We start from the raw sequence: 27,894 nt of genomic DNA on the forward strand, positions 1-27,894 counted from the left end.
AGAGGCTACAATTTTTACATTTTTTTTCAGTTTTTTAATATATACCATCATATATTACATTTCAAATATATGTATAATATATAAAATATCAAAGATATATAATATGTGAACAGTATTTTGGTAAGTTATTATTATTCCGAAAACTCAGTTGGCACCTCATCTCTCATAGGGTGTCAAACTATTTAGGAAGACAATTTTTATTTAGTTTTGAAACCCACCTAATGTTTCCAAAGTTAATCTGAGATGGTACCACAGCCCTATGAGATATATGTATGTAGAATGAATATTTCTACAAATTAAAGTAAAATTTATAAACAACACTTGCAAGAATAAACACCTATAAAAATAAGATCAACAGCGAAAAATTGCAAAAATATTTTTGATATTATTTGTATTTATTTTGTTTCAGCATCTCAAATAAACGTATGACTAGATGAACGCGCGCTTTCTTTGCTTGCAATAAAGTTCATTACTCATACCATTCCACATGCCACAATAAATAAAACGCCGGAAGCGCCACTTCAACATGCCATTTCATAATTTTCTCAGTTTAAGTTTTCTTCTGCTCAAACTATTTTATTTCCACTGACGCTCAAAAGGAAAGAATTATCCATTAGTATACTATCGACGTATATAATAGATGTATATACATATGTATCCAGTTTATATTGAATGTATTTAAAGCCTTGAAAACTATTGCTTTTTATTGAAGACATAGTATTTCTATGTATACATAAGTACAGTAAATACATATAAAGGGTGATCCATTTCGTGGATCCCAACTTTTTAAAAGAAAAAACACAGAAAATTCAAATGTTTATTATCATTCGAAAGAACATTCATGGGCATTTCTTTTTGCTCAAAGGTGAACAGAATTTCGCACGAAAACATCAGACCTTGTTGGAACTTTTCAATGGCCCATAAAGCGAAGTGATGTCGCTTGAGAAAGTCGAATGTCTTCAGTTTAAGCACAAGCTGTATTTTGTACGCTTTCAATTTAAGATCTAAGTCATTCCATAAGTCAGTCCGAGTTGCAGCGAATGACTCTCCGACTCTCCGCAGTCTTCGTGTACACTCCCAGCTACGGCTGCTATATTTTCTTCACTACGTGGTGAACGAATATTATCCTATAATGAAAACTGTGACTCAAGATGGGTGATGATGTTGCGAATAGTACACTCAGTAGGCCGATTATGTTGACCATAGGTTGAGAGAAGCGCGAAACACAACTAACAGGTCAGCTTGACGCGACTCATTAAGCATTAATATTGGATATGTACATATATCGAATCATAACGAAGAATGCGACATTAAGTATTCTCTTATCTATATAATTACAGTTTTATACTTGAACATGTTTCCAAAGAGACTTAACCCTTTCAATAGTGGCGGGACGCATCAGAGTGTTTTAATTTAATTACTTTTAACTTTAATAAATCATAATCATAAGAATACAATAAAAATTCCAAATATTTTTGGTTTGTTTCCTTATCTTTATACTAATAATGGAATGCATATGTCCTAATACCAGTTATTGAGTGCATATCATTGTCCCAGGACACTTCTTCTGCCCTGGTTATTCTTTTCCCAAACCCACCCTGTGGTAGACTACTTGAGCCATAATGACCCAATCAACATGGAAGCAAAGTTTTTTGCTTTAAAAATCCGTATTTAAAGGGTTAAGCAAGATTACGCTGTGCAAATACTTGACTGCCGCCATTAGAGGACATTTAAAAAAAAATACAAAAATATGTACTATAAATGACTATGGCAATAAAGAAAATTCCTAAATTTTCCCTTTCAAATATTGCGCAAATTCCAAATGAATAAATAAAAAATCGAGGGATTAATGTTTGAGTAAAACTGGCTTAAACTTTTATGGCTTCTCTGATCGGCAGGTTTTGAAGGGCAAGGACTTTTCTTCTTCTTATCTGGCGTAAGGACTTTTCTATTTTACAAGAATTTAGTTTGTTTATGAAACTCAGGTAGCTCTAAAGCAGAATTAGCATTTTTGTAGTAATAGCTTTAGAAATAAAACCTCACTATTAAAGTATTGGGAGTACAATGCATTTATGATATTAGAAGTAAAGCGGTGAGAATACACTGCCTTGTGGAACTAAGCTGTGAGCGAGATAAATTCTATGAGCACACTGCATGCAATACGCGCATAAAACCGAAATGCCTTATAGCTTCTGCAACTAATAAAAATTCCTGTTTTAGCATAGGAGGGTGAAATCCAGTTTTCATTTCGGTATTCAAATAAAGCTGGCAAACAACTCGTTGAAATAACATTGAAAGTTGGAAAAGTTAAGTGAAGAAAAGCAGTTTTCGCACAACAATCAGGAAAACATTCCGATGCAGGGCTTACTATTGCTTATTGCACTACACACATGTATTTTATTATGTTGTATCATAAATACGAATTACCTTTGCAACGCGGACGCTACGGTTGGGCTGTAGCATGCGCCCAGTTCATCACTCTCCTATCAATCATTGCAGCCAGCCAAGACTCGTTTATTATTTCCTTCAATCATATAAATGAAATTGCAGTGGGCGTGAGTGGAGCACAACCCGTGGACAGCTGCGTGTGAGTTGGTGGAGAGGTTGGACATATTCTGTTGGCGTAAATAAGTCGCATATGCAAGGCGTATATGCATACATACAAACCTCTCGCAATATTCGCATGCATTTCCTGCATAAATATCCGCAGCGCACTGCAAAAAGAAGAAGCATCACTACACACGATACTGTGCGAACAATTGTGTGTAAAGCAATAAAGTACGACAAAGGAAAGTTGGCAGCTCCACCTATGGGTCGAACAAAAGCGTTAAACAATGCAAAGTCGCTTTCAACAGCTGCCAGCCGGCGAGTGGGTCATAAAAAGTGTGCGACTCAATGCAACAGGAATATGAACAACAACAAAACACAAGGTAAAGGTAAATGCCGTTACTTTTAAATGCTTTTGTTAATACTTTCATATACTTACTTGAGTTTCTGTTTACTTTTGGCGCTGTCGACAATTTAAGTTCGATCGGAAGTTGTTGGCGACGCCGGGTACTTGCTCCGCACACATTGGAAGTAGGAATAACGTGTATGTGCTGTGGCGTATACGTAACTTTCTAAATGCTGAATGAAATCCACGTATTTAGGTTAATGTAACGTGAAGTAAAGGCGTAACTGTTTAGGATTTATAAAAATGTGTTTTAGTTTTCTATCAATACTTTGTTCAAAAAAAATATTGCAAAATATTTTTATTCTGGAAAAGCTTAGTTTAATTCTATCAGAGGCCTCCACTCCGATGGAAGGACCAGGTGGAGAAGGACCTGTCTTCACTTGGTATTACCAATTGGCGCCAAACTGCCAAAAGAAGAGATGCTTGGCGCACTGTTGTGGACTCGGCTATAACCGTGTAAGCGGTGTTTGCGCCAGTTAAGAAGAAGAAGAATAACATTTAAATACTTACTGTCAGCTGTCAGGATTTTTTCACAAAAAAATTGGTGTTCAAAGCGAAAGAGAAAGTTATAATAACTTCAACTTAATTATGGAGACTGAGTATTAATTTAATTATCTAGAATTACAAATTTAAATAAAATGTGGAAGAAATATATAAACATATGTGATCAGTAGATTTCTTTAGTATACATTTAATATACTCTCAAGAAGCTTAAACTAGATATTGAGCAGAAGTGAATTTCAAGTATTTTCCATGATGGCAGTGTCTATGGAAGCCACTTTGATTTTACGCACTCGTACAAGCCCATATGTGAACATCTGATGACTCAATTGCGTGCAACAATACTATTCAAATATTTATGTAATTGCCTTATTTCATAATTATTTGATTGCATGTAGACTTTAACTACTTTTCTATACAAAATTTGAAGTCTGTACGTCATAGGTCTACATTATTTCCTAGTTAAATAGTAAATTATTTAAACATTCGGTTCAGAGATGCCATATAAAGCGTTCTTCAATAAGAGCACTACAAAAGTTTGGTTTGGGATATCAATGAAATTCTTTATTCCTGTGGAAGTAAATTCGATGCCATTATGTATGAAACTCGATTTCTTTTGCATGGTCACGGGCTGTGTGGCTAGTAGAGCCGTCCTGTTGAAAACAAATATTGTCCAAGTCCATATTATCTAACTCGGGCCAAAAATATTCGGCTATCATTGAGCGGTAGCGATTCCCATTCACAATAACGTGCCGGTCTTGATCATTACGAAAGAAATACGGCCCAATGACGCCGCCGGCCAATAAACCGCACCAAAACATATATTTTCGGGATGCAATGGTGACTCATGGAGTACGTGTGGATTGCTGCCTGACCAATAACACATATTTTCATTTTTGAACCTCACAATTGAAGATGATTTTTCAATGAAAATCCGGATCATTTTCAAATTGTTGCTCAGACCAATTTCCAAACATGCGACGATTCTGGTGGTCGAGTGGCTTCTTTGATCTTGTCTTAATGAAACTTGGGCAGTGAGAGGGTTGCTTTCGAAAATGGGCAAAATCGGACCATTACCACGCCCACAAAATGGCGAAAACCAAAAACACATAAAGTATCATAACTAAGCCATAAATAAAGTTATAAAAGTAAAATTTGGAATAAAGGATCGCACTAGGAAGGGGCATATTTGGATGTAATTTTTTTGGGGAAGTGCGCATGGCCCCGCCTCCAAATAGGTTTTTTGTATATAACTCGCAAACCAATAGAGCTAAATAAACCAAACTTTCTGCAGTCTTCTTAATACAGTCCAAAAATGAAAGAAATCGGATAATAACCACGCCCACCTCCCACATAAAGGTTAGGTTGAAAGAAAGAAGCTGCGCTCAGATCTTTTTACAAAATGAAAAATGGGCGTGGCATCGCTCACTTATGGGTCAAAAACCATATCTCAGGAACTATTCGACATATTTCAATGAAATTCGGTATATAATTTATTCTTTACACCCTGATAACACGGATAAAAAATGGGCGAAATAGGTTCACAACCACAACTACTTTCCTTATAACTCAAATTTGAATTCCATCTGATTCCTTCACTTTATCATGTATATATAAGAAATCAATGTAGATAGTGGAATAAAACTTTAACAGAGATGATATGTACTATTTATATCATCTCTGACTTCACTTGTGAAAAAATTGTCGAAAACGAACTATAACTTTTCAAGGCCCCAGATATCGAACATGTTGAACTCAGGGCCTAAGGTTAAATTTTTACGATCTTGGATATAGTGTACCCTGCTGGTGAATAAAGAATTACGAATTTCAATACCATTGTTATTGTATAGAAACCGCATAAATTGTTTTAGGAAATATTATATTGGATGTTACTACTATGGGTTTACCAATGCTTTAATCTAATTATGCATATATTAATTCCAATTATATTATTATATTATGTGTGTTTCATTTCATATATTTTTTAATATCCTAATAGCTGGAGATATTATACAGGTTAACGTCTGTCCGGTCTGTCAACGGTATAACTATATTTTGACTAGTAAAATCAAAACAAAATATCTGGCAAAAGTTCCCTACTTTTACTTTAACCAATTGTGACCATTTGTAGAAATAAATTTCATCCTTTGTTTCATCGTAACTAAATTTTTTAAACATAAATATCAAAATATCCATCAATTGCATTATAAATAGGTTGTAACTAAGAAATGAGGGCATTACCCGCCCTATGCGACCGCTAACCGTAATAAAATTCAATTCAAATATTGTGGCGAACCCACGTCCTTTGAACTACATTAACCACACAAGCACACTACTCTCTAAATTCCCCCATTTCCATACTTATGTGTATGTACCTTACTAAGCTTCTTACGAATATCTAAATTTAAACTAATTTAAATGCAAAAAATATGCAAATATTTAATATTTCTTTGCGCCTATCTATCTTTACGCTTTAATGCCGTTTCAGCACTCTTCTTCAATGGGGCTCCCTACAACTACGTATACTTTCTACGTAAGTAATATATTGGTATAACAGTTTGCCACATTAGAGGGAAATTTCCCCTTTCTGCGCTTGCGCATAGCTTTCGCTTGATTTTGGCGCGCAATACGGTAAACTTACTTTCCACACTGAAGGCACAATATAAACACACCACGCACTTTTCCCCGTATTTCACATATTTGTAGGTAAGTGTAGCACTAAAATCCATAACACTAACACTTACTTTTGACATTGACCTCCTTGGCGTCAAAGAATTGTTCACACCGCAAAAACTTTTGGTAACATTTATTTTTCTTTTAAGACGCTACGTATGCTTAATAAATAAAATGAACTCCTTCATTTTGAAATCTAGTATACAATCGTTGGGATTGAACACAAAAATTTTCTTAGCTAAATCTATGACTTCAAATACGAGTATATGAACATCTGTATATACAATCGAGTGCTGCGAAGCAAAAAACGGAGCTTTGTGCCCATATGTAACAATTGCTTAGTACTCATAAAATATTAATGATGGAAAATATCGCTCATTTACTTGAATAGTGTCACAACTCAAAAAAATCGATTTTTCAGGAGAGCGATTTAAAGTTTTCAATTGTCTCTTATTTAGTATATATAGAAAAATTCCATACGTTTATTAAAAATCTAGTGGCAATGTTGAGCATAAATGGACCAAATAGAGTGTACTAATGCTTTTTCTTGGACATAAACGTGACCCATTTTGAATTATGTCTTTATTTGTGAAAAACATAAATCAATTTCGCCGTCATAAGTCAAATGTTGAAAAAAACAATACGAAAAATTTAGTTACTGTTCACCAATATGGTTGTAACACAAAATATGTCTCTCTTTCAGAAAAAAATCCATGCCTAATTCTGGCACAACTGAGAAGTGTCGTTATTGTGGTAAAAAATAGTGCAACATATCAAGTTTAATAACGGCACATTCTTATTTCACCGCTTATTTTTCTGCGCATCGGAATGAAATTTTTATACAATATAGACGATGAAATTAGTTAATTATATTTCTGCATACTCAACTCAAAAATCGTGTTTTTTGAGTTGTGACACTATTGAAGTAAATGAGCGATATATTAACCAAAGAAATCTAGTTTTGCCAAAAGAAAATGTTTTTTTTTTTAATACGAGCTTTTCAGTTTGCATGTTACTTTAAAAGTATTTAGTATTAGTAGTGATATGCTGCGTTCTTGTTATACTCTCGCAACAAAAGTTGCTAAGAGATAACGATTGTTTGTAAGTCATAAAACTAAACGAGTTAGATAAAGGGTTACATATAACAAAATGATCAGGGTGACGAGACGAGTCCGAATGTCTGTCTGTCCGTCCGTCCGTACGTCCGTGCAACGGAGAACTTGAGTAAAATTTGAGATATCTTAATGAACTTGGAACACATGTTCCTTGGGACAGTGAGAGGGTTGCTATTGAAAATGGGCGAAATCGGTCCATCGCCACGCCCACAAAATGGCGAAAACCGAAAACACATAAAAGGTCATAACTAAGCCATAAATCCATATTAATATTATAAATGCGAAAGTAACTCTGTCTGTCTGTTACTCTTTCACGCCTAAACGGCTGAACGGATTTTGATGAAATTTGATATGGTGATAGATAACCTAGAAATGGTCATAGACTATAAATAATAACGCCATCGTTCTTAGGGGGTAGGCAGTAGGCAGATAACTAAATTGAGTTAGAGATTTTTAGTCGTTTTTGTTGGGACTTTTGCTCTTTCACGTCTAAACGATTGAACGGATTTTGATGAAATTTTGTATCTTTTTTTTTTGTTTTGTAAATTTTGTTTGATCAAAATGATCACGTCATCGTACTTAGGGGGTAGGAAGTAGGCAGATAATTAAATTGAGTTAGAGATTTTTTATGGTTTTTGCTGGGAGTTTTGCTCTATCAGGTTCCGGACGAAGTCGGGGGTAAAAGCTAGTAAAGTTATAAAAGTAAAATTTGGAACAAAGGATCGTACTAGGAAGGGGCATATTTGGCTGTATTTTTTTTTGGGAAGTGGGCGTGGCCCCACCCCCAAATCGGTTATTTGTATATATCTCGCAAACCAATAAAGCTATATAAACCAAACTTTCTGCAGTCGGTTCTCTTACGTACCCCACCATACACCATGAAATTAGTTGAAATCGGATAATAACTACGCCCACTTCCCATACAAAGGTTAGATTGAAAATAACTAAAAGTGCGTTAACTCACTAACGAAAAACGTCAGAAACACTAAATTTTACAGAAGAAAGAGCAGAAAGAAGCTGCATTCAGATTTTTTTACAAAAATGGAAAATGGGCGTGGCTTCGCCCACTTATGGGTCAAAAACCATATCTCAGGAACTACTCGACAGGTTTCAATGAAATTCGGTATATAATATTTTCTTGACACCCTGATAACACGGACAAAAAATGGGCGAAATCGGTTAACAATCACGACCACTTCCCATATAACTCAATTTTGAATTCCATCGTATTCCTTCACTTTATAATATATACATAAGGAACCAATGAAGAAAGGGAAATAAAACTTTACACAAATACTGTATATGAAAAAATTGTCTAAATCGGACTATAAGTTTTACTGAAATAGGTTCAGAAATTACTTCAGCCTATATACTATATATGAGGATTTTCATTATTCTATTGAGTCAAATTCTGTATTATCTTAATAAAAATATAGCAATAAATTGCGAGAGTATAAAATGTTCGGTTGCATCCGAACTTAGCCTTTTCTTACTTGTTTTTTTTTTACATTTTATTTTATGAAATCATCTCAACGACCATTCAGGGACTTTCTGAAAAATTAACATTATATTATAAAATATCTTATCTATAATCGGTAATATTTTAAACAATTTAAGAATGTGTAAATTTCTGTCAGCGCCATTTTATTCAAATGGCTGGCTATAATTGAACACTTAAATGTCACATTAAATCTTAGATCATACACAGTTACACACATTTATTAACTTGTAAACAATTTTCATTATCTAACAACACTCTTTGTTTTTTTTTTTTTGATAAATTGGCAAATGCCCACTGTGGAATAGTCCTCTTATATACCTCCCATTGCGATAGAGGATTCAGCGGTTATCAATCATTGTTGCGAATTGCTATGCGCATATGAAGGACAAAAAGATGGTAATAAGAAAGTATAAAAACAAACAATGGAATGACTTATAGTTGCAAGCCATAGGGTGCCCCTTGGAAGATAAGTTTAGGATGAGCGAATAGATGACACTACTGAAACTTAAGCAGAATAACAATGGAATTTAGCCAACAGTTCCACATAAATAAATATAAAAAATGCATCATATTTTTTATTAAATTTAGAAGGGTGAAACGTATTTTTTAGTTTCGATAACATTAATTAACTCAGTCTGAATTTGTAAGCACCAAGCTTTCAAACTTTCTTTAAATTGTTTCAACTATTTAATTTAATGAAGGATAGAATAGTTCCTACAAAAGTATGATACCCCTCAAGGAGAGTATTCTATAAGAAAATAGACGTCAGCTGAAGATTTGTTGTAGAAAATTGTTGGTTTAAGCATGGAGTGAGAAGAATTTCCAAATATAATTGAGTTCAAAAATCGCAAGAATTTACAAACACTCTATATAACACCATCCAATACCGGTTTGTGAATTCTACAGCTACTACGCTAAATAAATGATTTTCGAGGTCGCGTGTCTATTCTAGGATCTCCATGGCTTCTATTGAACTTTTATTTATATGCACCTCATACTGACAAGGTCAATTTAACCAGCGGAAGTCACTCCTCTCACGTACACGTGTGGCTTTTGACTTGCATGTTTTTGATAGGCTTTTATCTCAAAACGCCAGGATACAAAACAATTTCGCAATTTACATGCAAAATGCCACATAGAGAGATTGTTTTTTCGAAGTGTGTTCATTTCTACATTCATATGTATGTATAACCATACCCCATATGTACATATATATAGGTCACGGTTTCTTTTTTATCAGAAGTTCTAATGCCACTTCTGCTGCCATTTTTGACGATATTTTTTCACATTGCTAACGCGAATATATCGCCCGCCAACTTACCGAATTTATGACTGCACAAAGGAAGGTCTTGCTGGCTTTTGTGTAAAAACGTTGATCCGTTTATAATGCTATCGCAAAGTGGTGTAGCAAACAAATGTACAAGGGCGCTATAGAGGAGACCCGTGAACTCCTCTTTGCAATCACATGCACAGCTGACAGCTGTCGTTAGAGTCTGCTCGAGTAAGAAACTTTCCCGCATGAAAGTGAAATAAAGCAAATGAAACATACCATAACAAATTAATATCAGACTCACGCACTAACCACTAACAGTTGCAAATACTGGAGTACAAAGACATGTTACAGGGAACAAAACATAAGAAGAAAAAATATGAAATCTTACGGAAAAACAGCTAACTTTTTATCCGAAAATAAATATTTAAAACAAAGTGGAAACCCCAAAATTGAGCTTATTTTATGTGAGGTATGCAAGAGAATAATTCAATTCATTGGGTTTGCCAGTACTGCATATTCTAGAAGTACAATTGGAGCTCCTATTATTGCATATTTGCAGCAAGTACACTTAATGAGGAATGTTATCAAAGCAATTATTCGATATTGAAATTCAAAGACGAAAGCAGAAACAAATGAACCAACCAATTTCAATCGTTGTCAGTTTCCGATTTGCATTGCAATTGCAATAACAATTAATGAATCACAAGACCAATCATGATTATGGCATTAATTAGTAATGACCACTATTCTCGCATGAGCAGCTCTAAGTATGTATGTATGTATATTATATAACATGGTGAGGGGCTAAAAAGCCATGCGTGTTATATGCGTACATTCACATCTCAAGAATTTTACATTATCGATGAGAAAAAATATATTTTAATTAATATTTACGCTCATATTTTTCACGTTTAAAGAGTTCCGGAATCCGGATCAGAATATCAAAATAAATTCCTATTCTACGAATTACTACACATACATTCATATGAGCATATATATATTTAGATTTACTTTAGAGCACACCATTTGAATCTATGTAAATATTCCATAAATTCAACAAAAGGTCATCATTCAACCTTTTGTGAGTATGTAGAACCCACATTTTAACTCGACAACAGAATCTCCACACCGAAAAGGAAGCCCAAAAGGAAACAACAAATATGGAAATTGGGAAATCGAATGATAGATCAATTTTTTCACTAACTCAGCATGGTGGTATGGGCGATGAAATAAACAACCGACAAAACATTAAAAAATAAATAAAGTGAATGCCAAAAAGAGAAACCGTTATAACGGAAAAGGGGCAAAAGAAAATCAATGGGACTTCAAACGAAAACCCCATGACCGGCAGCCTAACAACTACTCAGTGAAAAGGGAAATCAAGTAAACCCATTCCTTTGAGTAGCTCAACAATGTAAATAAGGAATCCAAACAATAAAATATCTTGTGCAGGACATATTGATAAATAACAAATTATAAATTATCTGAAGACGCAGCATTGCCACATGAGTGCTCAAGTAGTTAAAGAAAAAATAAGTGCTCTTATAACATCAAAGAATGAGCCTTTTGCCATTATAACGACATGGTGTGAGGTATTTAGTTATTTCAATTCTTTTCTAAATAACTTATTTACAAAATATGGCATTGTTGTTGCGAAAATATGAATTTAATACACTCTTCATTATAACAGCAGTGGATTCTTCTGTTTCCGGTTGACCGCTAGCACAATATTAATATAAAACAAGTAAGGAAGGGCTAAGTTCGGGTGTAACCGAACATTTTATACTCTTGCAATTTATTGCTATAGTTTTATTAAGATATCACACAATTTAACCCATATATTCGGCAAAAAGTCCAATAGAAAACGAAAATAATCATACAAGGTTTATGAGGGCTGAGATAATTCCTGAACCAATTTCATTCATTTTCACCACCAACATTTACCTTTCAAAAAAAAAAATTCCTCTGAATTACATTAAAATATCTGAGGGATTTACCGATATTTTCGGTGAAAAATTACCCTTATGCACTCAGTTCTTCATATTCGATATCCGAGGCATTGAAAAGTCCGAAATCGACAATTTTTTCATATACGGTATTTGTGTAAAGTTTTGTTTCGCTATCTTCATTGGTTCCTTATGTATATATTATAAAGTGAAGGAATACGAGGGAATTCAAATTTGAGTTATATCGGAAGTGGTCGTGATTGTGAACCGATTTCATTTCATTTCCATTTTTCACACGTATCATCAGAGTGTCAAGAAAATATTGTATACCGAATTTCATTGAAATCTGTCGAGTAGCTCCTGAGATATGGTTTTGGATCCATTTTGTAAAAAAATCTGAGTGCAGCTTCTTTCTGCTATTTCTTCTGCAAAATTTGGTGTTTCTGATGTTTTTCGCAACCCAAGGTGTGAAAAAATTACCAAAAAAACCTTCTTAAATCGCAGGCGCTGCGAAAACTATTGATTATAAAACAAAACAATGTACTACAAATTATAATTATCTACAAAAAATGTTGCTACAGAATATGTCTACAACACTCGGTATTGGACCAAATTATTTTTTTCTGGGAGATTGAGACATGAAGTTAGCCCCCAAAATCGAGATAGTTGGATTCGAAGGATAAACTATTAAAAAACCATTTTCTCATTAATTCAATGGTGTATATAACTTTTTCGTCAAGCCTGACAGACTTGACTAAGGTGTCCAATATTTTTCGATATAGTTTTGTTCGATTCGATTAAACTTTGATCCTTCATAGCTGTCTTATAAGGAAAATTTAGATTACATCCATATTTTATATTTTTCTGTAATCATATCCCCTAATTAATAATACTTTAAAAAATCCTTTTTTCAGACTTCGGAAACAAATAATGAAATTTTGGATGCTAACTTCAAAAATCGAAGAGTGCAGTTTTTTTACTTATCATCTAACTTCCGAGGAAAAATTAGTTTGATACCCAGAAAAAATGTGTATTTTGTCGTTTAGTGTTAAGATACGAGTGAACCGCGAAAAATAATTGAGCACTTCGAATAGTTTGCTAAGACAGAAGAAAGTCCATACATAGTAACTCTGATCCAAAAGTGAGGAAATCGGTTTAATCATTATTTTATTTCTTAACTAGCAGCCCGCTCCGGCTTCACTCGGGTTTAAAGAAACATTTCAATTTTTTACACACATATACACACTCCAATACATAAAATTAAGAAAATTCGAACACGAAATAATACTTTTTTGTAATGAGCTAAAACATGATTACAGCTTCTAGAGTTTGATGTCCGAAGTCTTTCTCTCTGATCGTTAAGGCGTTGGGATCGCTCAGAATTCGACTCCCTAAGGCGAGCTAATATTATCGATTCTCGCGCATGTTCTTGTTCTGATGAAGATTATCTATGACGGCGTATTTTTGATACTCTCTCCTGGGTATTACCAGAAAGTTAAGATCTATATAGATCATTTGAGCTTTTTAAAATGAAAACCAATTTAACTGTCTTGGTACAAATTCTAAATTTTGGTAATTTTTTCACACCTTGGGTTACATTATTGGAGTTTTAGTATGGATTCCTAACTTTTTTGAATACTTAACATTGAAAGAATTTTTCAAATCGGTCAAGTAGTTTCGGAATCTAATAAATGCAAACAAACAATCAAATATTACCTCTTTATAATATTAGTATAGATATGTATGTATGTGATTGGCGTTGCAACCGTTTAGCCGGTTATAGCCGAATCGACGATAGTGCGCCACCTCTCTATCTCCTTCGCAGTTCGGCGCCAGTTGGAGATCCCAACTTAACCAGGTCGCTCTCCACCTGGTCCCTCCAACGGAGTGGAGGCCTTCCCCTTCCTCGGCTTCCTCCGGCGGGTACTGCATCGAACACTTTCAGTGCTGGAGTGTTTTCGTCCATTCGGACAACATGACCTAGCCAGCGTAGCCGCTGTCTTTTTATTCGCTGAACTATGTCAATGTCGTCGTATAACTCGTACAGCTCATCGTTCCATCGTCTGCGGTATTCGCCGTTGCCAATGTTCTGAGGACCATAAATCTTGCGCAAAATTTTCCTCTCGAAAACTCCTAGTGTCGTCTCATCTGATGTTGACATCGTCCAAGCTTCTGCACCGTAGAGCAGGACGGGAATGATAAGCGACTTGTAGAGCTTGATTTTGGTTCGTCGAGAGAGGACTTTACTGTTCAATTGCCTACTCAGTCCAAAGTAGCACCTGTTGGCAAGAGTTATTCTGCGCTGGATTTCGAGGCTGACATTGTTCGTGTTGTTGATGCTGGTTCCCAGGTATACGAAATTATCTACGACCCCGAAGTTATGACTGTCAATAGTGACGTGGGAGCCAAGTCGCGAATGCGCCGACTGTTTGCTTGATGACAGGAGATATTTCGTCTTGTCCTCATTCACCTCCAGACCCATTCGCTTCGCCTCCTTATCCATGCGGGAAAAAGCAGAACAAACGGCGCGGTTGTTGCTTCCGATGATATCAATATCATCGGCGTACGCCAGGAGCTGTACACTCTTGTAGAAGATTGTACCTTCTCGGTTTAGCTCTGCAGCTCTTATAATTTTTTCCAGCATCAGGTTAAAGAAGTCGCACGATAGTGAGTCACCTTGTCTGAAACCTCGTTTGGTATCGAACGGCTCGGAGAGGTCCTTCCCAATCATGACGGAGCTTTTGGTGTTGCTCAGCGTCAATTTACACAGCCGTATTAGTTTTGCGGGGATACCAAATTCAGACATCGCGGCGTAAAGGCAGCTCCTTTTCGTGCTGTCGAAAGCAGCTTTAAAATCGACAAAAAGGTGGTGTGTGTCGATCCTCTTTTCACGGGTCTTCTCCAAAATTTGGCGCATGGTGAATATCTGGTCAGTTGTCGATTTTCCAGGTCTAAAGCCACACTGATAAGGTCCAATCAGTTTGTTGACGGTGGGCTTTAGTCTTTCACACAGTACGCTCGATAGAACCTTGTATGCGATATTTAGGAGGCTGATCCCACGGTAATTGGCGCAGATTGTGGGATCTCCCTTTTTATGGATTGGGCAGAGCACACTGAGATTCCAATCGTCAGGCATGCTTTCTTCCGACCATATTCTGCAAAGAAGCTGATGCATGCACCTTATCAGTTCTTCGCCGCCGTATTTGAATAGTTCTGCCGGTAATCTATCGGCCCCCGCTGCTTTGTTGTTCTTCAAGCGGGTAATTGCTATTCGAATTTCTTCATGGTCGGGTAATGGAACATCTGTTCCATCGTCATCGATTGGGGGATCGGGTTCGCCATCTCCTGGTGTTGTACTCTCACTGCCATTCAGCAGGTCGGAGAAGTGTTCCCTCCATAATCCCAGTATGCCCTGGACATCGGTTACCAGATTACCACCTTGGTCTCTACATGAGGATCCTCCGGTTTTGAAACCTTCGTTAAGTCGCTTCATTTTTTCATAAAATTTTCGAGCATTACCTCTGTCTGCCAGCTTCTCAAGCTCTTCGTACTCACGCATTTCGGCCTCTTTCTTTTTTTGTCTGCAGATGCGTCTCGCTTCCCTCTTCAGCTCTCGGTATCTATCCCATCCCGCACGTGTTGTGGTCGTTTGCAACGTTGCGAGGTAGGCAGTCTGTTTTCTCTCCGCTGCGAGACGGCACTCCTCATCGTACCAGCTTGTTTTTTGTCGTTGCCGAAAACCAATTGTTTCGGCTGCAGCGGTACGCAGTGAGTTTGAGATGCCGTTCCACAGTTCCCTTATACCGAGATGCTGATGAGTGCTGTCTGTTGCGATTGCAGCTTTTCGACGTCGAACCTTCCTTGTGTTTGTTGACGGGCATTCTTTGCTGCACAGAGGCGGGTGCGTATCTTCGCTGCGACCAGATAATGGTCCGAGTCTATATTTGGTCCTCGGAGCGTACGCACGTCTAAAACACAGGAGACATGTCTTCCGTCTATCACAACGTGATCGATTTGGTTCCGCGTGTTTCGATCAGGAGACAGCCAAGTAGCTTGATGTATTTTCTTATGCTGAAATCTGGTACTACAGACGACCATATTTCGGGCCCCAGCGAAGTCGATCAGCCTCAGGCCGTTTGGCGATGTTTCGTCATGGAGGCTGAATTTTCCGACTGTTGTGCCAAAGACACCTTCTTTACCCACCCTGGCGTTAAAATCGCCAAGCACGACTTTTACATCGTGGCGGGGGCAGCGCTCATAGGTACGTTCTAGGCGCTCATAGAAAGCATCTTTGGTCACATCGTCCTTCTCTTCCGTTGGGGCGTGGGCGCAAATCAGCGATATGTTGAAGAACCTCGCTTTGATGCGGATTGGGGCTAGACGTTCATCCACCGGGGTGAATGCCAGGACTCTGCGACGGAGTCTCTCTCCCACCACAAATCCAACACCAAATTTGCGCTCCTTTATATGGCCGCTGTAGTAGATGTCACAAGGACCCACCTTCTTCCGTCCTTTTCCCGTCCATCGCACTTCTTGGATGGCGGTGATGTCAGCCTTGAGTCGTATGAGGACATCAACCAGCTGGGCAGAGGCACCTTCCCAATTAAGGGTCCGGACATTCCAGGTGCATGCCCTTATATCATTGTCCTTAAAACGTTTGCAGGGGTCGTCATCAAAAGGGGGGTGTCTCATCCGAGGCTTTCGTAGATTTTTCATTGGGGGGTGTTTTTATGTGGTGGGTCCCAAGCCCTACGCACAACCGCATAAGCGGGCTTCGCCTTCTCACTTTAGCTCGCCTTCAAACGGATGTCTGTTGGCTACCCAGAGGATACTTGGTCTAAAACCGGAAGTCGTGAGCTGCTTGAACCATGTGGAGAAGAATCGACATAGATAGAAACAGAATAATATAATACAAAGGGTGGGCCAAGACACCCTAAAGGCATCTTTAGACATAATTAATCATGGGAGTGATTTTTAATCAAAATTTTAACGCATCCTCCTCATACATATGTATATTTTTTAAAGCTCATTGAAACATCCATGGTCTTTAAAAAATTCGTCCAAAAAATTGGTCCCATTGACTAATAAACTACATAAGCAAGTCTATTATAAATACTATGTAAAACAAATACCGTTGAGCAACTTTTTGTGTTCGTGTGCAAAAATCAATCGAACTCCCCCAACAATATTATTGAGCCCGCTCATGGACAATTGCGTATATATGGTACACTTACTCACGCGTTCAAACAAGCGAACAGACACATTTAATAAACTAATTGAACCGTTAAAATTTCCGAAAACAAAAACAAAACAAATGTAATAATACCCCAATTATGAGCGAAATAAAAAGAAAAATAAAATATTCAAATGCGTGCACGTTTACTACTAAAGAGCTTTAAAGAAATGGCAATAAAAACAAACACGATGAAAACAACATACCGAACGATTAACAATAAAACGAAAACAGAAACAATAACAAAAACAAAAAACGACCGAAATTTCACTTTTGGCTCGCTCTTCTTCTTACTTCAGTCAATTGGTGACTTTTCGCGTTTCTTTTCTTTACGCTTCTTTTGTCTTGGTTTAATTGCGAGTTGTAGAAGTTCTTGCGATTTCACGCCGATGCAGAATGCGAATAATATTCAGAAGAATACGGAGGGCTAAGAAGGCTTTTATGGGCTGTTGCACCAAGTGAAAGTGCCGAAAAATGTAGACCGGAAAATAAAAGGAATAAAATTTTTAAAAACTGAATGCTTAAATATATGAATTCTTAAATTCTGCACTTTCGATATAATTGATAAGTGCGTAGACACCAGACAAGCAGCACAAACATCGTCGTATATGCCTGGCACTTAACTCGAAATCAAGTCAAATATTTACATGTGTACTTGGTGCTATGCGCAATATGTACATACATACATATACATATGTACACCGAATTTTTATGAATCGAAATTTTCTCGCGTTTTCATCGTAGACATGTAATCACATACTCGTGCATATGCTCACATGCGTTTCGTGATTTTAAGTGACTATTCGCCACTTTTCGTCGTTGTTTATTTTGCGACTTTTTCGCCGTGAACTGTTACAAAATCGATTTATTCAACTTGGTTTAAGTAGATTTCAACGCATGTACATATGTAGATGTAATGATTACACAAACAGTTGAGACTTTTATGGGAACTTCCTCTGACCTTTCTCTTTGAGCTATGCTCGTAAGCGTAAACTTGTTTTCGAATGTTTTTTATGCGCTTTAAAAGCACCAACAATTAAGTTGTCGGAAAACAGCTGTTGCTGCAATTTTAGTGCATTGTTGACCTGTCATGACCCGCGAACAGTGCATGAAAGTAGACGAAATTAGTAAGACCTTAGCTGTTTATAGCTGATTTGGAGCTTAAACGAAAAGGGAAATTGTTATTATACTTTTTTACTGATTTTTGAAGTAATTTCTGTATGAAATCTAAACATCCAAGAACATTCATAAATAGATTTTCTCAGACGTAAATATATTTTTGGCACCCTTTATTAAATATCTGAAACCTCTACCGCAAACCCCAAACACCAAGACAGCCGATAACCCATCGTCCATAAGTTTACTGTTTCCCTTGAAATCTTTAGGGCTGGAACAAGTACAATTTCGTATAAACTCGCTTATCCCCACAGCAAAACAAATATCGTAGAAATTTAAACAATATCAATTTTAGCGAAAAATGTAAAATAACTAACAGACAAACATCCACAGGTTCAATTATTACATAAATGCTGGGTTGACTAAAAACGTAGACCAGTAACTTTAGTCGACTCATTGCTTTTATTTTGACTTTCGGTGTATCATAATAACATTTTCAGTTACTAAACCGGAAAATTTTAAACGCGTTTTTAGTTTTACCTGTAAACAATTAAAAGTTTGTGTCAAATTTTAATGCACAGTACATAATAATTATTCTTATATTCAGACGAAAATGGTTTTGTTGTTGCCATTATATTATAGTTTAATAATTGTTGTTTGTAATTCAGATTTTTAAACTAATGTACAATATGTACGGTATCAAGCTTTGATCCAAGTAGAGGTACTTTTTAATACGCTTTTATTAGCTTCACTTGTATGTACATATGTAAGTTTGTAACCCTTTCCAGTGGTACTGACACTGCAAGAAGGCGATCAAAAGTGTAAGCAACTCAGCAAAAATATGTACCTAAGTATGAAACATATGTATATACTCAAATACATATCCTTTAACAAAGTATACTTTTATAGAAAAACTATGTATACATATATAGCAGGAAATTTAAACAACTGCAACTGCAACGTGGGTGCTTCGTATTATATTTTTCACACAACTCACGATTTTTAACCAAATCGTGATAACCGATTATTTGATATCTGAAATTAAAGCACGTGATCTCAACGACATTTAGTTTCAACAAGAAGTTGCCACTTTTTCCTGTAGGGATATGCAAAGTCTAAGCCTTCGATGCAGGCCTTGGAGCAAAACATCACGCGTATCAATCGCCAGTTACCAGTCGAAATGCTCGAACGAGTCGAAATGCTCGTCGGAGGCCCTATAAAGTATTATATAAATGATCAGTATGTTGAAATGAGTCGATTTAGCCATGTCCGTCCGTCCGTCTTTCTGTCTGTATATATACGAACTAGTCCTTCAGTTTTTAAGATATCGTTTTGAAATTTTGCAGATCTTATTTTCTCTTCAAGAAGTGGTTCATTTGACGGAACTGCCGACATCGGACCACTATATCATATAGCTGCCATACAAACCGAACGATCGGAATCAATGGCTTGTATGGAAAATTTTCGCATTTGACGTGGTATCTTCACGAAATTTGACATGGATTACTGCTTAAGGTAATAATATAATCTCCGAAGAAATTGTTCAGAACAGTTAACTATATAACTTTAATGCTTCTAGTAAACAACCCGGCTAAAAAGAATTAGTAAAATGTTTTTTTTTATACTCTCGCAACAAATGTTGCTAAAGAGAGTATTATAGTTTTGTTCACATAACGGTTGTTTGTAACACCCAAAACTAAACGAGTTAGATATAGGGTTATATATACCAAAGTGATCAGGGTGAAGAGTGGAGTTCAAATCCGAATGTCTGTCTGTCCGTCCGTCCTTCCGTCTGTGCAAGCTGTAACTTGAGTAAAAATTAAGATATCTTGATGAAACTTGGCACACTTATTTCTTGGCGCCATAGGAAGGTTGCAAAATAGGACCACTGTCACGCCCACAAAATGGAAAACCGAAAACACATAAAGTGCCATAACTAAGCCATAAATAAAGCTATGGAAATAAAATTTGGTATGAAGGGGCATATTTGGATGTATTTTTTTTGGGGAAGTGGCGTGGTCCCGCCCCCAAATACGTTTTTTGTACATATCTCGCAAACCAATAGAGCTTTATAAACCAAACTTTCTGCAGTCGTTTTTTTAGCCACTTATTAATACAGTCAAAAAATGAAAGAAATCGGATCATAACAACGCCCACTTCCCATACAAAAGTTAGGTTGAAAATTACTAAAAGTGGATTAACTCACTAACGAAAAACGTCAGAAACACTAAATTTCACATAAGAAATGGCAGATGAAAGCTGTACTCAGATTTTTTTACAAAATGGAAAATGGACGTGGCGTCGCCCACTTATGGGTCAAAAACCATATCTCAGGAACTACTCGACCGATTTCAATGAAACTTGGTTTGTAATAGTTTCCTTACATCCCAATGATATGTTGTGAAAAAATTATAGGCCAAATCGCTTCACAACCACGCCTACTTTCTCTATACCAGAACTTTGAAGACGATCTTTACCTATCGTTTACTTTACAATATATAAAGTAAGTACTAGTGAAGATATCGGTGCAGAACTTTGCACAAATACTATGTTAATAGTGTGGCAGCCCCATTATAGAAATCGCCGAAATCGGACCATAGGTTTTTAATATATCGAACACGAGGACCTCGGTGCTTCTAACCTAATATTATGGTTTCCAACTTTCAATGGACTTTATACAATATATATGACGAATATGTGGGTCAAATTGTGTATTATATAATATAAATAAAGTTAAATAAATAAATTGCGAGAGTATAAAATGTTCGGTTACACCCGAACTTAGCCCTTCCTTACTTGTTTTTAATTGAATCACAACATATTAATGTAATGTATTAAATAACATTACAACTTACTGCATAATTAACACAATTTTTTCTGAAATTTCTTTCAAAGTCTAAAAAAGTCTCTCCCCTACCTGCCAAATTTTGTTCCGCTTGTACGACATAAATTCAAAGACGATCGCAATGAAAAAAAGTGGTCATGGGCTCATTTCAGCCTGAAGTTAACAAAACTAATCGCGAAATCTGTTTGAGCGTTGTAGTTTTTTGGTTATTGCACCCCGATCGTGCGGTGTACTGGATTCGAAAACTGATTTTGTCTCTCCCCTGGCAATTCATATACCATATACTATTAATTTAATTTATTTGCCTTTATTGTCCTAAGTTACTAATACTGTGATAATTAAAGTGAAAAAATAATTAACCCAAAAAATAATTCAGTCAATTAAAACAATTAAATTTTTCATGAAAATGTCTCTCCCCTGCCGTATTTCCCCTGGTAAAATAACTGCCAGGGGAGAAAGTTAGAGACCCTTCCCCACCTCCAGCCATCACTAGCATCAACAAAACCAAAAATATTAGCCTCGCAATCCAACGCAGAATCGCTCTTAACAACAGATGCTAGTTTGGACTGAGTAGACATTTAAATGTAAAAATCCTCTCTCCATGAACCAAAACCAAACTCTACTCGTACAAGTCCGTTATCATCCCGTTCTGCTTTACGGTGCAGATGCATGGACGATGTCAACATCCGATGAGACGGCACTAGGAGTTTTCGAGAAAAAGGTTTTGTGGAAGATTAATGGTCCTTTGAACATTGGCAAAAGCGAATACCGCAGATTATGGAACGATGAACTATACGACGACACTGACATAGTTCAGCGAATGACCAAAGCTCTCCAGCTTGGAACGTGTTCGATGCAGCACCCGCTGGTGGAAGCAGAGGAACAGTAAGCCCTCCATTCCGTTGGAAAATCCAGGTAAAAAGTGACCTGGTTTCTTTTAGTGTTACTGTCTTTAAAAAGTTAGAAATATTTTTGAAAGATCTTAAGATTTTATATGTAATATTTGTTTCGTTTATTTACGATAAAGAATGAATTTATTGATTTGTTTTTTTTTTTGTAATACTATTTTAAATTAATTTTTTGCTTTTGGTAAAATAATTATCTACCATAAACTTTACGTCTCTCCCCAGGCCGATATATTTACCCTGGTCGTCGAAAAAGTAATAACATATGTATTAAGTGGCTTGCCCTTACGTGAGAAGATAAATAAAAGGACAAAAATCATAATATAGAGGTTTCATGAAAAATATCCAAAGTTTTTCTTTGGCCGTTTTCTCTATGCAATTGAAACCTCTTATCGTAGAATCACCCATATATATATGCATAAATAACACCTTACTGAAATATGAATATTCCATTGAAACACTTTAATTCACTTAAAACACATTCCAGTTTCAAATACTGCATGATAGTAAACACAATCGATACATTTGAGAAATATCATAAAACCTGAAAAATTAAATTATCTAATCAGTTATTGTTTTCCTTGAATTTCTCTAATAATAATTTATACTTGCAAATATACATAAATTCCTACATATGTAATTTTAATATAATCCTAAATTACATGACCAATAAATAAGAATATAGTGAACTCAATAATGATCACAGTCTTAAACCCTCTCATTCACAGAATTAACATAATTATTAAAACAATAGTTTAATTTTAATGGAATGTGTTTAAAAAAAAACATAAAAATCACACTAAAAATAATTTATGACCGATTGGAAGCGGAACTTTCATCCTCGTTTTAACTATGTCTTCCAATTCACTTTCTTATATATATGAACATATGTATGTGTTGGTGTGTTTGTTTGTAAATATTTTATTAGCAGTGATTAAGTAATATTAATAGGCGGCTCTAGCTATGGCACCGAGTGGCTGAATTTGGCAGAAGCGTGTAATTAGTTTCGAATGGCATGAATTAGCAAACTGGCGTGACGCTACACTCTTAAAGTGATTGATGGTTTAACAATTTAAAGTGTAATTTGTTAATTTAATAGAAAAATATAAATAAAACCTTTATTATGAGAAATAATTTAGCTCTTATTTGCAAAAGAAATTAAGTATTTAGGAAAATTGTTTTGCACATTCACATAAAGTTGTACTTTCACGGCAAAATATTCAAGTATAAGACACACTATCAATGAACTTGTTTGATCAAATGTATGACAGATTAGAGTTTATATTAACTGAAAATTATCTTAATTTGATGGTGATAATAAACCTTGCCGAACAATAAATAGCAAATAATTTGACCATTGACGATGACGTTACCTTCATTGCTAATTAAGTTTAGACCATTATTTTATTTACCATGCAAACTAGACAGTAATTTTATTCGGTTGCATGGAAGCCTGGAGAGCCTCTTTACAATTATTTGCAATTCAGTGTCCCCGAAACCAACTTTAATTCATTGGGTAGTATTTGATCAAGGAAGCCTAAAATTCCACAGGGGCGTGAAGCGTATTGATATAAAAACCTTATAGCATCTTCAATTAGCCATCTAAAAATTGATTGCTTATATATTGATAGCTTACATATATGTATGTTTAATGCACTACCGTTCAGTTACATGAACACCGCTAATCTTGGATCAATTGCCATACAAAAATGTCTTCTGCATATACGATATAACTACCCATGGTTGTTGTATGTAACTGTATTTACATTGCATATTTCGCTTTCGATTAATTACACATTTTGTGCCAATTTGTACGATTACCACGCCTTATATATATACATTTGCACATGAGCGTAGGTACTTATTATTGACCATGTAACGCAGGTGTAAATTCCACTTTCATTTATTTATATTATTATTTAAGACGTTCATTTATACATAATGTTAACTATACATATATACAGAAGTGTATGATACATACAGTCCAGATATGGACTTTCATAGAAATTACCGGTACACCGGTCAACAATGGTTTTGAACAAAATTAATTATGTCCACGATTGAAGCTCTGTACTGTTCATATAAACAGAAATCAGTTTTATTTTTTGAAGAACTTTTTAAGGGTATAAGCTGATCCTTTAACTTTTCGAGACCAATATTTGGGTTATGCTTAAAAAAAATCCTCATCCTTAGGTCTGAAAAATGGAAAAATATACTGGGACCCAGGTCCGGATAATATAATGGATGTTAAAGCATCGTATTCATTGATTTCTGACTCGCGTTAAAACTTGGGTCACTCAAAAGACCATATCTCACAAACCAATTCTCCGACAACTGTGAAATTCATACACATATCTACTGCAGGAGGACTGTGGTGTTAACATTTTTAAGAGGGTGGGTCCCTTCTCATAGAATTTTAATACTTTAACTGTTACCATTACTTACATACTTATATTTGCGTAATGGTCTGCACGTGGTAAGTTGCGTTTGAGATTTCTTTTTGCTACCATACAAGTAATTATCTTAAAACAGTAACACAAACAATGACGCACGTGCTGAAAGTAACGGAATTGGAATGTTCGAGAAATGGTACACAAAAGTACTTTTGTTACTGCAATAATTACTTCTACAATTTTGGGACTTAACTAACTTTGCAATGGTAAATTCGTGAATGCAGATTTAAATAAAGTTGAACATCGAATTTCAAACTGAAAGAACAAGAAAGAAACAAATGTGAATGGACTTCTTTAAAAATACATATGTAAACAGAATTTTAAAGTTTTTAATCATTATACATATATACATTTTTTCTATACGTGTGTATGTCACTGACCTCCTCCCAAACGGCTGGACCGACTTAAATGAAAATGTTTGTGTGTCTTATGCTCGATTTAGTTTGTAGTCACCATTCGGTCCAATTTCAATAGTGCATTTAAATATTTTAAATTTAGAAGTCTTTTTGATGTTTCATATTTGCCAAAAATAGATGGCGCAATTGTTACTGTATAAAAATCGCCTAAATGTATATACATTTATTTTTGATTGGGAAAACATTTTATAATTGAATATCGCTACTATCGGTGTACCAAACCTTCAATTCAATTATATATTAATTACAATTATTTTAGTATGTGTGTTTCATTTTTTAATTTGTTTAATATCCTAATAGCTTGAAATATCAGGCATGATCAGTCTTTTGTAGCTTCCAATTGAAAAACCCTTTATATCAAACAGTTCAAAGACATATAGCTTCAGTTCAGCAGTTATTCTACTTCTTCAGCAGTTATCGTACGGTACCAAGTATGAAATCTATCTACACAACCCACCAACAACAGATATAAAATTTAACTGTTTCTGTTGTTCTAAGTTACTTTATGCGTTCTATATCGGACAATATGGGATTTATGTATGTTCATAAAATTAAGTATTTATGTAATTAAGTATTTAATAATTGATAAAAAAATATCGGTCTCTCCTATAAGCATATTACATAGTATATGAATGTTGTATAATGAACTTGTTTCTTGTTCAGAATATTATTTGTAGGAAATCGGGTCACACTTTTCACTTAGTCAATTCGGAATTTACCAATTTCTATACATGGTTGATATTTCCGATGCATCAATAATTATTGTTATGGGATTTGTCTCGATGGAAACTTGATTTAAAATGACAACGGTACAATACAAGCAATGCACTTAGAGAATGCTCTAGCCAAGGATATGCAAAAAAATTTACTGAAAGAAATTAATAAAAGAATGAGTGCTTTAGAATGCGTGACCCCACTACCATAGCCACCATTTTAGATCCTAAATTTAAACAAATGCATTTTTCCGATGACATATGTATGATGTATGAATGGGGTTAAAAAAATCAGAGAACTTATCATGGTTAATGCCATTGCAGAACCTGATGTGATGGACATGGACTTTTCAAATAGTTCTGACAATACAGAAAACTCTTTTAGTATTTAGACTGACTATCTTAAGTTAGTCCAAAAAATTGGAAATTATATAGAAACAATTTGTTGGATATGTCAGACGAGCTATCCATATATTTGCGCACTCCAGTTAGATGGCTAGCAGAAAATCAACTGGAAATTTGGAACAATTTTCAAACACAATATCCTAAATTAAATAATTTAGCTTTTAAATACTTAACAAATGTAGGTAGATCAGGTCCATCTGAACGTTTATTTATTCAAAATCTAGTCAAACAGTGAGCAAACATAGGAATAGAATAAAACCTAAAAGGCTAAATAAAATTGTATTTTTGCAAAGCCTAGGAAAAGAATATTGGGGTTTGTAAAAACAAACTAAAATTTATATAGAATAAGTTTTGTTCTACTTGGTATTAGATTACTTTTATAAACTTAAACTATTGTTTTTTTAATAGTATTATTTCAGAACTTAATTTTCAATTTTACTGCTGTAAAAGCAATTTTTTATAACATTCGGTAAAAGTGATACTTTTTGATGCATCAATACATCGTACTATATATCGAAGTCAAGTTTCGATGCATCATCTCCAATAAAACATGGATGCTTTTTTTAATGGCCATCGCTAGTAGTATCACAAGCTGAATAAGCGACAACTCGTCTTGAAACAATTTAAAAACGATTGAACAAAATGCCATGATAATTTCATGGTATTCTTATTAAGATTACTATTCTAAGACAAAATTAGCACGCCACAACTAAGTAATCTCTCGGCTTTTCAGTTCATGCTTTAATTGTACCCTCTCCGAGTTGGGCTTACTCTCTCCGAGATGGTTACAAAATGATGTTAGAATCACTGAGAAGCTCTTTAACCATTCAGTTGCTTACTTCAGAACATTCATTTAATGCAAAATTTTAGGACATTCGGTCCCACTGTGCGTCGATTGCATGCGATCTTAAGTCTTCCACTAAACTCTTGAATCACGATTGAGGCATTATTATCTACTTCATATTGTATGCAGAACAGCACGTATACCGGGAAGCGAGTGTATATACATATGTAGAAAACAATCAATATAACGGTAAAAATTACAATATGAATAGAAAATTTAATGAATTTCAACAGAGCTTAAGCTGTGGACGTCAGCCACAATCTTACCACTTGGCCAGCGGCATTCTTTACGCATCTCGCGAATAAGCATATGAATAAAAACAGCAACAACAAATATACATGTAGTTCAGTAAGAAATTAATAAGTCAACGTCCATAAGTATGTATACATACATACATACAGTGGGGAGCAAAACCGTCAACATGTTTACTGAATGCGACTAAAGGTCCTTATATCTTTTTTTCTACTAGCAGTATCGGCAACATTTATACACCAAAATAAAGATAATAATTCAATTTATGAAAAATAGAAAACAGAACAGCTTTTTTTTATTCTTGAACGAAAATATACGATAAATTCCATTTACAAGTCATTTTGACAGTTTTGCACCACTGTATAAGTATGCCATGAAAGTCCCGCTATATTTACCGGAATGGCTGGGTTCGGTAATTCAATGGAAGTTCTGAGTAGAGACGGAGTTAACAATTTATATTAGTAACGTTTTGTCTGTCGTGGCGATTACTAAAAATTTTTCCAGGGGTTTTTTGTGAACCAAAAAAAAAAATGCGAAAGTTACGGCGAGACGTCGAAGATAAAGTTATTGTTTTAATTAAAAACGGCTATTCAGCTAGGAAAATTGCTGAAAAGTTAAATATAAGTCGACAAACGGTAATAAATGTGAAGAAAAGACAAAATATTGTCCAAGTTGTAAATGCTGGAGGCCGCCCGCGGAAGCTTACCGATGGTGATGCCCGTGCTGTTGAGCGATTATTACGCAAAAATG

This window comes from Zeugodacus cucurbitae, chromosome 4 (assembly GCF_028554725.1).
Source record: "Zeugodacus cucurbitae isolate PBARC_wt_2022May chromosome 4, idZeuCucr1.2, whole genome shotgun sequence".
NCBI classification, from domain to species: Eukaryota; Metazoa; Arthropoda; class Insecta; order Diptera; family Tephritidae; genus Zeugodacus; species Zeugodacus cucurbitae.